We start from the raw sequence: 14,035 nt of genomic DNA, 5'->3' as shown, positions 1-14,035 counted from the left end.
GTCCCTGGACGTGTTTCAGAGGACACTCAGAGCCACATCCAGTCCCTTCTCCAGCCTCGTTGCTCTTCTCTGGCCCCGCTCCAGCCCCTCAATCTCTTTCCTCAACTGAGGGGCCCAGAACTGAACACAACACTCAAGGTGTGGCCTCCCCAAGGCAGAGTCCAGGGGAAGGGTCACTGCCCTGGGCCTGCTGGCCACGCTAGTTTGGATCCAGGCCAGGATCCCATTGGCCTTCTTGGCCATCTGGGCACACTGGTGGCTCCTGTTGAGTTCCCCCAGGGTGTGCCAGGCCCAGCCTGAGCCCTGCACAGAGCCCAGCCCTGTCTGGAGTCACCAGTTTGTGCTCATTCCCTGTCTGGTGCCTGACAAAGCCCCTTTCCCACAGAGCTGCCCAGAGTCATCTGCAGGGATCGGGTTTGTTTTCAGCTGCATCTCCCCCAGCTCCCTCCTTGCCTCCCTCCTGTTCCACCCCAGGGTCACAGCTTATCTCCTGCCAGGGTTATCAGTCCCTCCCTGCCCTGAGCATGTCTGAGCTCCCCCTGACCAGCATTCCCTGCCTTCCCCTCAGTGCTCCTTTGGGCATGGAAGGAACACCAGCAATTTCAGCCCCCTCCTTCCCTGACTGATTTATGGAGCCCCCGGGCTGTGCCCTGGAGGTTTGCTGAGCTCTGACCCTGGTTATCCTGGGCATGTGTCCAGCAGTTCCCTGGTTCCCCTCTGGCTCTGTGCCCACTGGTGCTCCTGGGGCTGGCCTGATGTTATTCTGCCTGAGGCTGTCCAGGTGCAAAGGAATCTGGTTGTGGGATCTTGATCTGTTCCTGTCTAAGGTTGATGTGAGTCAGTTTGGGAAGCCTTGAAGGCTCATTGTGTCTTCCTGGGCAATGAAAGCTGGAGATCTGTGGGCTCTGCAGGGTGAGGGTTCCATGTGCAGTGCAGGGTGGTGGCTCTGAGTCCATCTCCAAACACCATGTTCAGGTTGGGATTCTGCCCTGGCCCTGAACATGAAATCTGAAATCTGCATCTTCATTCCCATCAACCTTACCTGAGTTTCACTGGAACTTCTGGGCCCATCAGTTGAGGAAAGAGATTGAGGGGCTGGAGCGGGGCCAGAGAAGAGCAACGAGGCTGGAGAAGGGACTGGATGTGGCTCTGAGTGTCCTCTGAAACACCTCCAGGGACAGAGAATCCACCATGTCTTGATCCAACCCCACTGTGATCACCAGCCCAGGGCACAGAGTGCCAGAGTGATCCCAGTGGGGTTGGATCAAGGGTTGGACTTGGTGATCTCAGAGGTCTCTTCCAACCCAACTGAGAAGAGCAACGAGGCTGGAGAAGGGACTGGAGCACAAGTGCTGTGGGGAGAGGCTGAGGGAGCTGGGGGTGTTCAGCCTGGAGAAGAGGAGGCTCAGAGGTGACCTCAGCACTGTCTGGAACTGCCTGAAGGGAAGTTCTGGCCAGGTGGGGGTTGGTCTCTTCTCCCAGGCACTCAGCAATAGGACAAGGGGGCACGATGGGCTCAAGCTCTGCCAGGGGAAATTGAAGTTGGAGATGAGAAAGAAATTCTTTGCAGAGAGAGTGCTCAGGCATTGGAATGGGCTGCCCAGAGAGGGGGTGGAGAGTGCTCCAATCCCTGAGCACTCTCTCTGCAAAGAATTTCTTTCTGATCTCCAACTTCAATTTCCCCTGGCAGAGCTTGAGCCCATCGTGCCCCCTTGTCCTATTGCTGAGTGCCTGGGAGAAGAGACCAACCCCCACCTGGCCACAACTTCCCTTCAGGCAGTTCCAGACAGTGCTGAGGTCACCTCTGAGCCTCCTCTTCTCCAGGCTGAACACCCCCAGCTCCCTCAGCCTCTCCCCACAGCACTTGTGCTCCAGTCCCTTCTCCAGCCTCGTTGCTCTTCTCACTTGGGTTGGAAAAGCCCTCTGAGATCACCAAGTCCAACCCTTGGTCCAACTCCAGTCCCTTTACCAGATCATGGCACTCAGTGCCACAGCCAAGCTCAGCTGAAAAACCTCCAGGGATGGGGAATCCACCCCCTCTCTGGGCAGCCCATTCCAATCCCTGAGCACTCTCTCTGCAAAGAATTTCTCTCTGATCTGCAACCTAAACCTCCCCTGGCAGAGCTTGAGCCCATCGTGCCCCCTTGTCCTATTGCTGAGTGCCTGGGAGAAGAGACCAACCCCCACCTGGCCACAACTTCCCTTCAGGCAGTTCCAGACAGTGCTGAGGTCACCTCTGAGCCTCCTCTTCTCCAGGCTGAACACCCCCAGCTCCCTCAGCCTCTCCCCACAGCGCTTGTGCTCCAGTCCCTTCTCCAGCCTTGTTGCTCTGCTCTGGACCTTTCTCAGAGGGAAACCTGCAGTGCTGTGAGTGAACATCTCACTCCAGGCACCCCCAGATGTTCACTCTGAAACTTTCCCTGTTATTCTTGTTGCTCAAGTGCAGCTAAAAGGGTTCTTTTGTTTACAGCAAGAGTGAAATTTCACCTTCAGAGGAAAACTCTGCCTGTGATGCTTTCAAGGCCTCTCTAAAAAGCAGCTGGATGAGGAGTTCAGAAACTCTGCAGGCTGGAAGTGCCACCTTCCAACACCAGCTTTGTGTGCAGTTCCTCAGCCACCCCTTCCCCCTGGTGGAATCCCCTCTTTTTGAAAGGTGTCAACCCCACCAGGCAGGGAATGAGCAGCACTGCAAAGCTCAAGTTTTCATGAACCTAAATTAATTTTTATTTATTATTTTATTGACTTTCTTTTCCTGCTTTTCTGTTGGGTTTCTGGTCTTTGGTCCTCTCATGGAGGAGCAGCACCTGCTGCTCCCTGTGTGAACTGTTGGTGCGTCTTCCCATGACTCCTCTGAGAGGATGATGATGTTTTTGGGCTCTGATGTTTTGGGTGTGAAACCAGAGGGGCTCAAAGTGCTGGGAGGACAATCCAGGCCCCCAGGGACAGCCCAGGACAGCAGACCTTGAACTCTGCAGGCTCCAGGTGAGTTTGCGCAGGGAAATGTTCACCCCTGAGCTCTGCAGGGAAGGAGGGTCCTCTCAGAGAAGGTTCTCTCAGGGAAGGTTCTCTCAGAGAAGGTTCTCTCAGAGAAGGTCTCTCAGGGAAGGTTCTCTCAGGGAAGGTTCTCTCAGGGAAGGTTCTCTCAGGAAGGTTCTCTCAGGGAAGGTTCTCTCAGGGAAGGTTCTTTCAGGAAGGTTCTCTCAGAGAAGGTTCTCTCAGGGAAGGTTCTTTCAGGAAGGTTCTCTCAGAGAAGGTCTCTCAGGGAAGGTTCTCTCAGAGAAGGTTCTCTCAGGGAAGGTTCTCTCAGGGAAGGTTCTTTCAGGAAGGTTCTCTCAGAGAAGGTCTCTCAGGGAAGGTTCTCTCAGGAAGGTTCTCTCAGGGAAGGTTCTCTCAGGGAAGGTTCTTTCAGGAAGGTTCTCTCAGGAAAGGTCCTCTCAGAGAAGGTTCTCTCACAGAAGTTCTCTCAGGGAAGGTCCTCTCAGAGAAGGTTCTTTCAGAGAAGGTTCTCTCAGGGAAGGTTCTCTCAGAGAAGGTTCTCTCAGGGAAGGTTCTTTCAGGAAGGTTCTCTCAGGGAAGGTTCTCTCAGGGAAGGTTCTCTCAGGGAAGGTTCTCTCAGAGAAGGTTCTCTCAGGGAAGGTTCTCTCAGGGAAGGTTCTCTCAGAGAAGGTTCTCTCAGGGAAGGTTCTCTCAGGGAAGGTTCTCTCAGAGAAGGTTCTCTCAGAGAAGTTCTCTCAGGGAAGGTTCTCTCAGAGAAGGTTCTCTCAGGGAAGGTTCTCTCAGGGAAGGTTCTCTCAGGGAAGGTTCTTTCAGGAAGGTTCTCTCAGAGAAGTTCTCTCAGAGAAGGTTCTCTCAGAGAAGGTTCTCTCAGGGAAGGTTCTCTCAGAGAAGGTTCTCTCAGAGAAGGTTCTTTCAGGAAGGTTCTCTCAGAGAAGTTCTCTCAGGGAAGGTTCTCTCAGAGAAGGTTCTTTCAGGGAAGGTTCTCTCAGGGAAGGTTCTTTCAGGAAGGTTCTCTCAGGGAAGGTTCTCTCAGAGAAGGTTCTCTCAGGGAAGGTTCTCTCAGAGAAGGTCCTCTCAGAGAAGGTTCTCTCAGAGAAGGTTCTTTCAGGGAAGGTTCTCTCAGGGAAGGTTCTCTCAGGGAAGGTTCTCTCAGGAAGGTTCTTTCAGGAAGTTTCTCTCAGAGAAGTTCTCTCAAGGAAGGTTCTTTCAGGAAGGTTCTCTCAGGGAAGGTTCTCTCAGGGAAGGTCTCTCAGAGAAGGTCTCTCAGGGAAGGTTCTCTCAGGGAAGGTCTCTCAGGGAAGGTTCTCTCAGGAAGGTCCTCTCAGGGAAGGTTCTTTCAGAGAAGGTTCTCTCAGGGAAGGTTCTCTCAGGGAAGGTTCTCTCAGAGAAGGTCCTCTCAGGGAAGGTCCTCTCTTGCTTCCCTCCCAAACCACTGGACAGACACTTTGCTGCTTTTCCCTGTGCCTGCAGAAGGCCCTCGGTGTTCCTTTAAGGCTGGATGTAAACACCTCCCTGCAACAGTAGCTGTTCAACTTTGCTGAAAAGTGCTTAGCAATGACAAAAAAATGTTATTTCCGAAAGGATCTCTGGAGCTCTGAGGGTGGTTTGTTTTTTTTTTTTTTTTGCAAATGAAAGTCCAAATTTACCACAAAAATGTCCCTGTAACCTCCTGTAATTCAAAACATACTCCTTGCTTTTCCAAAGCACAGGCAAATTACCAGGGAGCAGTTCTAAAATAAGCCTGAGGTTGGATGCAGGGCTGGGGATGTGCTGCTGATAATAAAAGTTTCCTGCCTGTGTCTCAGGAAGAAAACTTTGCTTTACTTGGTTTGTGTGCTGACCTGTCCAGGTGAGGAGGCACAAAAGGGAGTCCATTCCTCTCCTCTTTTCCCTGATAAATGTAACATTTATGTCTCCAGCAAAACAAACCCTGGAATCATCTTTGTTTGCCCTTAGCTTGTTTCTGGGCTGTGCTGCTTTGGCTTTCAGGGCTGGAGACATTCCTGAGCCATCTCCAACCTCTGGCAGCTGCTCCTCTGCCTCATTCTGGGGAACTTCCACCCCTCCGAGGAGATGCCAAGGAAAAGCTGATCCATGGGAAGCTTTGTCAGCCTGGTATGAGACTGGACTTGATGGGAGACCCAAGGAAAGCTGAACACTTTGGGAATTGTTGGGAATATTTGGCTTAATCTTTCCGATCAGTTGACAGGAAACTGTTTTCCATTAAGGACTTACATTTTTGGAGGCTCAAAGGGAGGCTGTTTATTGTCAAAATGAATCTTATTTTTAACCAGAACCTCTTGGCTGGCTGGTTCCATTCTGGGAGGGGTGGCAGTGCCAGGCTGGCACCTGGAGGGCTGGAATTGGTGGGGAGAAGTTGGAAAGCCAAGAAAACCCCTTCCCCCTGGTGAAATCCCCTCTTCTAAAAGATGCCACTTGTGCCAGGCCCACCAGGCAGGGAACCAGCAGCACTGGAAAGCTTAAGATTTCATTAACCTACATTAATTTTTATTTATTATGTTATTGACTGTCTTTTCCTGACTTCCATTGGGTCTTTGGTCCTCTCGTGGAGGAGCAGCAGGTGCTGCTCCCTGTATGACCTGTTGATGTTTTTATTTATTATTTTATTGACTGTCTTTTCCTGATTTCTGTTGGGTCTTTGGTCCTCTCCTGGAGGAGCAGCAGGTGCTGCTCCCTGTATGACCTGTTGATGTTTTTATTTATTATTTTGTTGACTGTCTTTTCCTGACTTCCATTGAGTCTTTGGTCCTCTCATGGAGGAGCAGCACCTGCTGCTCCCTGTATGAGCTGTTGATGTTTTTATTTATTATTTTATTGACTGTCTTTTCCTGATTTTCTGTTGGGTCTTTGGTCCTCTCATGGAGGAGCAGCACCTGCTGCTCCCTGTATGAGCTGTTGATGTTTTTTATTTATTATTTTATTGACTGTCTTTTCCTGATTTCTGTTGGGTTTCTGGGGCTTTGATCCTCTCCTGGACTGTTGCTGCATCTTCCCATGACTCCTCTGAGAGGGTGATGATGTTTTTGGGGCTCTGCTCTCACACCACAGGCCATGATTGACTTCAGGGACAGCTCAGCTGTGTCACTGCTGAACTGGGGGAGAAAACTCCTGCCAGGAGGGTTTTTCCCCATGGGATTGGTGAGTGGCTGCTTTGCTGAGGGGCTGGTTGCTGGATTTGGTGAGATCAGGGTGATTTCTGCTGTTTGGGGGTCTGGTTGTTCTGCTGAGAGCAGTGAACGTGTCCAGTGCTGAGAACTTTGGAGCTGACTCATGAAAACTCTGCAACTGGGTCATTAAATTTTAAAATGTTAAACTCCTTCTGATACATTTTAACTTCTGCCTTTCCTTTATTGTCCTTGTATCTGGGAAAAAAATAAATAAACTTGGTGAATTTTAAGGACATTCTACGGTACATTGACCAAGTGAAAGGAATAATTTGCCAATGTAATTAAAGCACAGCAGAACACAGGGTGGACAAATGAGCAGGATCTTAGAGAAAGGCTGTCTTGGTCATTGCCAGGTTTGTGTTGTGTGAGGGATGTGGGAAGCTCAGTCAGGCTCAGTGTTTTGGGCTGGTTTTTCCTTATCAAGACACTTTGGGTATGTTTTTGAAGCCCCTCCATCCCTGCTCATGGTTGTGTGTCAGAACTCCTGTGGTGGCTGCAATGCCCACCCCACTCTGCCAGCCTTGGTGCAGTGCCAGGGGGTTTGGCACCCCAAATGCCAAATCCTCCCACGCCTTGGTGGGCACAGAAAGCCCCAGAACCAACCTGGGAATGCTCTGAGGGGAGAGAATCCCCCCCTGAGCCCTTCCCATGGAGCTGGGCTGGGCTGGCCCTGCTGGGAGGAGGGAGGAGGGTCTGTCTGTCCTGCCAGGCACTGGGGGAGGGAGCTGATCCCACTCATGGAGAGGTGCCAGAGGAACACTGCCCATTGTGGCACCCCCCTGGTGGTCCCTGGGTGCCACAGGCAGAGAGGGAGCCTTTGCCTCAGCCCTGGGCAGTGGATGTTTGGCCAGCTGAAGGTTCAGACAGTGATTTCTTTGTGTTGTGACCTGGAGTTTGATACTCTTTGTACACCCCAGTGCTGGGAGTGCCAAACAGTCCTTTTTCTTTATCATGGGGAGGAAATAATGTGAAAAAACATCCTCTGCCATATCAGGTACAAACCATTCATGTGCCCTTAAGGGGCAGCACTGCCAAGTTCAGCCATCCCCTGGGTTTGTTTGCAGCTTCCTGACATTTGCAGCCTTTGGGATATTCTGGGGTTGTTTCAAACTTCACAGTGCTGAAAGCTGAAACCCTCTTCCCAAGGGTGAGGATGGTTGTGTTGTTTTCACTCTTGGAGGATGGATTTTAATAAAAAACACCAGTTACCATGATAGCCATGGAGTAAATCACCAGTGCCAGTGGTGACCTTTATTTCATTTCCCAGCCTTGGGTGTCCCTCCCTGGTTGGTGCTGCTGCCCCTGCCCCTCCCCTTGGTTTGTCTGGGATTAACTTCTCCTGCCATGGAGTTTTCACACCACAGATCTGCCCTTTGAAATTGCTTTTTTCACTCAGAGTGGAAGAGCTGGAGAAGTTTTCAGCCTCACAGAGATTTTGAGTGAACCCAGAGAAGGTGTGGACAACAGGAGGGGTTTCTGGAGCAGGTGATGTGAGAGCTGTGTGGTCCCACAGGACCTGAGGGGGTTTGGGAGGAATGTCCCTGTCCTTTGGTGCTTTCAGGGGCTGCTCTTAATGCTGGGAACTGGTTTGGCTGGGAAAAGAATCTGTTGCTTCTCAGGTCAGGGTGCCCAAGTGCCCTCCAGGGTGGGCACTGGTGGCCCAGGGAGGTGCTGAGGGACCCGAGGCTCCTACTGGCTCCAGGTGACAGATCTCCTCCCTCCCCATCCAGTTCTCACCTTCTGCTCCCCCACTCCCACCTGTGCAGGGTCTCAATACAAACCCTCTTTTCTGAACTTGTCTATCATAGAATTGTAGAATGTGAACAGGTTGGAAGGGACCTCAAAGCCCACCCAGTGCCACCCCTGCCATGGGCAGGGACACCTCCCACCAGCCCAGGGTGCTCCAAGCCCTGTCCAACCTGGCCTGGGACACTCCCAGGGCTGGGGCAGCCACAGCTTCTCTGGGCACCTGTGCCAGGGCCTGCCCACCCTCCCAGCCAGGAATTCCTTCCCAGTATCCCATCCAACCCTGCCCTCTGGCAGTGGGAAGCCATTCCCTGTGTCCTGTCCCTCCATCCCTTGTCCCCATTCCCTCTCCAGCTTTCCTGGAGCCCCTTTGGGCACTGGAAGGGGCTCTCAGGTCTCTGGCTCTAAACCCAGCCTAGAACATCCTCCAACAACTCCATGGAATCACAGGATTCCAGAATGGTTTGAGATGGAAGGAAACATAAAGATCCCACCCCTGCCCCGGGCAGGGACACCTCCCACCAGCCCAGGGTGCTCCAAGCCCTGTCCAGCCTGGCCTGGGACACTCCCAGGGTTGGGCTGCTCAGAGAGGGGGTGGATTCCCCATCCCTGGAGGTTTTTCAGCTGAGCTTGGCCGTGGCACTGAGTGCCATGATCTGGTAAAGGGACTGGAGTTGGACCAAGGGTTGGACTTGCTGATCTTGGAGGTCTTTTCCAACCCAATCCATTCTATGGATGTGTCTCTGAGTGAGAATCCACCACATCTTGATCCAACCCCACTGTGATCATCAGCCCAGGGCACAGAGTGCCCTGGGCTGGTGATCACAGTGGGGTTGGATCAAGGGTTGGACTTGCTGATCTCAGAAGTCTTTTCCAACCCAATCCATTCTGTGACAAACTCTCACTGCTGTGACAAACTCGAACACTCAACTGGAAGAGAATTTGAAAAGATTTGTAGTTGCAATTTTTTCTTCTCCATCCCACAGGATTTCATAGCCCAGATCCTTCACCTCTGGCCCCTGGTGCCTTGGGAACAGTTTGTTTGGAGCCTGGAGCAGTTGCTTTGCTGTGTGTGTGTCACAGGTGTTGATAAACTCCCTCTGAAATTAGTGAGGAGGTTAATTGGGAGGCAGAGTTGTCTCCACTTATGGATTCTGTGGGTGAAGTTCAACACTGGGATCTAAACAAAATGGGAGCTGTGCATTTCCAGAATGGAATTATCCTTCTTCCAAGGCTTCCTTTGGGTTTCCAGAGTTTAGAGTGACTTCCTAATATTTACAGATATTGCTTCCTGAAGGGAGATTGTTATCAATGCCTGAGTGCTCCCTCAGGGCTCCAGTGACAGGGGGAGCTGCAGGAAACCCAAACAGCCTCATTCTTAATTTCAATTCCTTGTGTTGGAGCAGAATAACTTTGGATTTGGAAAGGTTCTCAGCAGGATCCTCTGTGCCCAGGGGTGGTCACAGAACCATAGAATGGATTGGGTTGAAAAAGACCTCTGAGATCATCAAGTCCAACCCTTGATCCAACCCCACTGTGATCACCAGCCCAGGGCACAGAGTGCCCTGGGCTGGTGATCACAGTGGGGTTGGATCAAGACATGGTGGATTCTCACTCAGTGCCACATCCACAGAATCACAGAATCCTAGAATGGATTGGGTTGGAAAAGCCCTCCGAGATCATCAAGTCCAACCTTGATCCAACCCCACTGTGATCATCAGCCCAGGGCACTCCGTGCCCTGGGCTGATGATCACAGTAGGGTTGGATCAATATGTGGTGGATTCTCACTCAGTGCCACATCCATAAAATCATAGAATGGATTGGGTTGGAAAAGCCCTCTGAGATCACCAAGTCCAACCCTTGGTCCAACTCCAGTCCCTTTACCAGATCATGGCACTCAGTGCCACAGCCAAGCTCAGCTGAAAAACCTCCAGGGATGGGGAATCCACCCCCTCTCTGGGCAGCCCATTCCAATGCCTGAGCACTCTCTCTGCAAAGAATTTCTTTCTCATCTCCAACTTCAATTTCCCCTGGCAGAGCTTGAGCCCATCGTGCCCCCTTGTCCTATTGCTGAGTGCCTGGGAGAAGAGACCAACCCCCACCTGGCCACAACTTCCCTTCAGGCAGTTCCAGACAGTGCTGAGGTCACCTCTGAGCCTCCTCTTCTCCAGGCTGAACACCCCCAGCTCCCTCAGCCTCTCCCCACAGCACTTGTGCTCCACTCCCTTCTCCAGCCTCGTTGCTCTTCTCACTTGGGTTGGAAAAGACCTCTGAGGTCATCAAGTCCAACCCTTGGTCCAACTCCAGGCCCTTTACCAGATCATGGCACTCAGTGCCACGGCCAAGCTCAGTTGAAAAACCTCCAGGGATGGGGAATCCACCCCCTCTCTGGGCAGCCCATTCCAATCCCTGAGCACTCTCTCTGCAAAGAATTTCTCTCTGATCTGCAACCTAAACCTCCCCTGGCAGAGCTTGAGCCCATCGTGCCCCCTTGTCCTATTGCTGAGTGCCTGGGAGAAGAGACCAACCCCCACCTGGCCAGAACTTCCCTTCAGGGAGTGGTCCAGCTGCCCTGGCTCCAGGCTGGTGGTGCCACGGACATGGGGCTTGGCATCCCTGGGATTAGAGAGCCACTCCACCCTTGGGAGCTCCCACCCCTGGCTGCCCTTCCCTGGGCACTTGGCACTGCCAGGGTTGTGCCAGCGCTTGTGTAACATCCTGTGGCGGCAGAACCGGCTCTTGGCCACGCTGAGGGTGAGTAATGAGGGAGGCATTTGAGCAGCCTGCAAGGCCAGCACGTTTGTTTGGGCAGGTGGAGCCCAGAGAGCCACTCCTGGCACAGGGCTGGGGGCCCCTTTTCTTTGCCATGGCCCTTTCTCCTGGCTCAGACTTGCACCCCTGCCAGGGCTGAGTCTCCTTTCCACACTCCTTGGGGATGTGGTTCCTGCCCAGCCCAGGATGGGCAGGGCTGGTTCTTCAGCCCCTCCCCAAACAGGGCAGTGCAGGGCACAGACCTGGGAATATCCCCCTGCCCTCCCAGGGCACATGGGCTGGCACCACACACACCTGGGCACCCTCCAGGGCACGGGCAGGGGCAAGGCATGGCCCAGCCTGCCAGACTGAATTCTCCAAATATTCCTGTAATCATCCTCCTGGAGGTGATTAAGTCACTGAGCTCATCTGAGGCATTTCTTTAATACTGTCCTGGATTTAGATTGGAGGGGTTTAGTTTAATGTGACAATAACCCACCTTTAAAAGATGCTTGAGAGGTGAGTGGTAAGGGAGGACTGATTACTCTGGTGGTTCTAGTAACCTGCAAGCTGTGAGTGATTTTTGGTTCAACAGCTCCAAATTCTCAGCACTTCTACTGCTGTGTTGTATTTTGAGCAGGAATTCAGGTTTCACTGGAGGTTCCTGTCCTTTTTTAATCTCCTTGTGTGAACAGGAATTCAGGTTTCACTGGAGGTTCCTGTCCTTTTTTGAATCTCCTTGTGTGAACAGGAATTTAGATTTGACTTGAGGTTCCTGTCCTTTTTTAATCTCCTTGTGTGAACAGGAATTCAGGTTTCACTGAAGGTTCCTGTCCTTTTTTAATCTCCTTGTGTGAACAGGAATTCAGGTTTCACTGAAGGTTCCTGTCCTTTTTTAATCTCCTTGTGTGAACAGGAATTCAGGTTTCACTGGAGGTTCCTGTCCTTTTTTAGTCTCCTTGTTGGCCAGCACGAGTTCTGTTGGTGCATCCATGAACCTCCTGGCAGTTTATTTGTTTTAGGGCAGTTTGTTTGTTTTACTGAGGCTGAACCTCAATTTTATGTGCTCTGTAAAACTTTCAGCCTCTCTCTCAGAGTGTGATGGTTTGGTAGGACTACAAAAGCCTGTTTATATGATGTTACTGCCCGAGATACAAGACCTCTGTGCTCTTAATTGTCTCTTTAAGCAGCAGCAGTGCCAAGTGTGCCATCTGTGTGTGCTGAGCAGAGGCAGTGCCAGTGGAGCTGCACCCTCTGCTCCTGGGGTGGTGTTTGCCTTTAAAAGCTCCCAGCAGGGTCTGAGACGCTCCCTCAGACGGTTGGGAGTCTGGCAGGATGGAATTCCATTTGCCTGAGTAGTTTGATTTCCTCTTGGCCTGTCTGTGCCTCAGCTCCTCTCTGCCCTTCTGCTGAGTTGCTGTTGCCTCCAAGGTGCTTTGGGGAGCAATCCAAGCGAAGGAGATTTGTGACAAGATCATGATTTGCTTTTATCTGCACTAAATGCAGCCCATGAAGAGAACTCATCACTGCCAAACCTCTGGGCCCATCTGTGCCTCCTTTCCCAAGCCCCACTGCATGTGCTGGGGGCAGCTCTGGGGCACAGACCCAGCTGGCAGAGGCTGCTCCGTGCTTTGACTCGGGTCTGAAGGCACCACAACTCCTGACACAGCCCAGAGGCTGCTGGGGCTGAGCTGGTGGAGTTTGCTCAGAGTCTTAAACAGCCTCTCATTTAAGGCTTGTTGGTTTGCTCAGAAAGCTTTCCTGACTTTGGCCAGGGGCCAGATTATGTAAGATAGAATTATTTGGCCTCCAAGTAGTGATTTTAGCAAGGAAACAGTTTAAAGCTTGGAGTGGGACACAGGTGGGTGTGCCCAGGATGCCATGGGTGTCACCAGAGCTGGGTCTCACCCCCTCCAGGTGCCAGGGACCTCCCCGAGTGCCAAGAGGCAGGAAAACAGCAACCAGCCAGGGAAAGCTCCTGGTTTGTGTTTGCCAAAGGGCTTTGAGGCTGCAGTGGCAGCTCCTGGGTGGTGGTGCCTTGTGGACAAACTCCAGGAGCCAAGGTGGGCTCAGCTGAGCAGGGAATGCTTGGGTGGCTTTGCCCAGGGTGGGCTGGGGTCCCACCTGCCACAGGGAACCAGCTCTGGCTCTGCTGGCTCAGCAGCCACAGCTGAGGGGTTTTAACTCCCCTTTTCTGCTCTTGAGAAGAACTTTGAGGAACCTCCTTAAGTTCCCTTTAACCAGCCACTCCATTTTCCTTGTGGTTTTTTCCTCTGCCCTGGATGGAGTCTGGAGCAACGTGTGTGGAGCCACCAGGCCTTGTTCTGCTGCACAGTTTCCCTCTGAGATGACCTTTAAGCCTTGTGTTGGTTGCATTTCCATGTAGGGATTCCTTGGGCTGTTTGACATTGTTGTGGGAGGCTTGGATAGAACCAGAGTGTTCAGTGTTTGTTTGCTGATAGAAAATTTCCTTCTGGAGTGTCCTCCAGGAGTTCACACAGCAAATACCACGAGTGGGGCTGCTCAGAGGTGGCAGCAGCAGCAGCTCTTGGGGTGAGGAGCTCTGTGGGACACAGAGGGGACAAGCACAGGGACAGGTCAGGGCTGGTGTCCTGCTCATGTCCTGCTCAGCTGCAGCAGGGCAGGAGAGGAAAGGTCTGGCACTGGAAGTGTTCCCTGTTCCCTGAATTGTGCTGGGATTTCTCAATCCTGGGCACCCTGGAGGTCCTGCAGGAGCTGTGCCACGGGGCAGCACCAGGGAGGGCTCTGAGGGCAGCTCCTCGTGGGCTCTCTCTGTGCCTCCTCCTCACACACCCAGCTCTGGGACAGCAAGGGCTTCATTGGAGCAGGAGCTTTTCAGTACCTGTGGGAACTTCCTTTTGGAGCTTCTCAGCCCTGAGACAAAGCAGGGAATGTTAACAGGGCAGGAATTAACTTGCTGAAGGTGTTTTTCCTTTTTAAGCTTTAATGACTCTTCAAGGTGGCATCAACTGTCATCTTGGGAAAGGTCAGATTGGTATTATGTGGTCAAATCACCTTTCCTACATTTACTACTGATTTACCAGGGGATGAACCAAGGCAATGACCATGGACAGACCACCTTGGACAGTCTGGCTGAGGGTTGATTTTCACAGTTCCACCCCTTTTGCTGGCCTGGCACAGACGTGTTGTGTCCTGGGGGAAGGTGCAGGTCCTTCTGCTGGAGGGTTCTGTGGCCCACAAGTCACTGACTGGAGTTCCCAGCTATTTTTATTGCCCTCATTTCCTCCAGATGCCTCCAGGATGCTGGTTCTGCTGTCCCACTTTGTGTTGGAGGGCAGTGCCAGCTGGGAGGGCAGGGCTGTGATCAGCT

General features: G+C 52.2%; 1 protein-coding gene across 2 annotated transcripts in view; it reads left to right on the top strand.

The window, feature by feature from the left end:
- The window catches only part of MYO1D (myosin ID), a 215,458-nt gene that overhangs the window by 16,138 nt on the left and 185,285 nt on the right, over nucleotides 1-14,035 (top strand). The window contains exon 1 of one of the 2 annotated variants that reach the window (XM_071577408.1): nucleotides 10,668-10,686. The exons of the other annotated variant lie outside the window; for it this stretch is intronic. The gene's annotated coding sequence lies outside the window, so the exon portion shown is untranslated. Of the gene's footprint in view, nucleotides 1-10,667; nucleotides 10,687-14,035 lie in introns of those variants that run through there. 2 annotated transcript variants of the gene reach the window in all.

This window comes from Pithys albifrons, chromosome 25 (assembly GCF_047495875.1).
Source record: "Pithys albifrons albifrons isolate INPA30051 chromosome 25, PitAlb_v1, whole genome shotgun sequence".
In the NCBI taxonomy this organism is placed as follows: domain Eukaryota; kingdom Metazoa; phylum Chordata; class Aves; order Passeriformes; family Thamnophilidae; genus Pithys; species Pithys albifrons.
The sequence above is the reverse complement of the archived record's forward strand: the minus strand, read 5'-3'. Positions and strand labels throughout refer to the sequence as shown.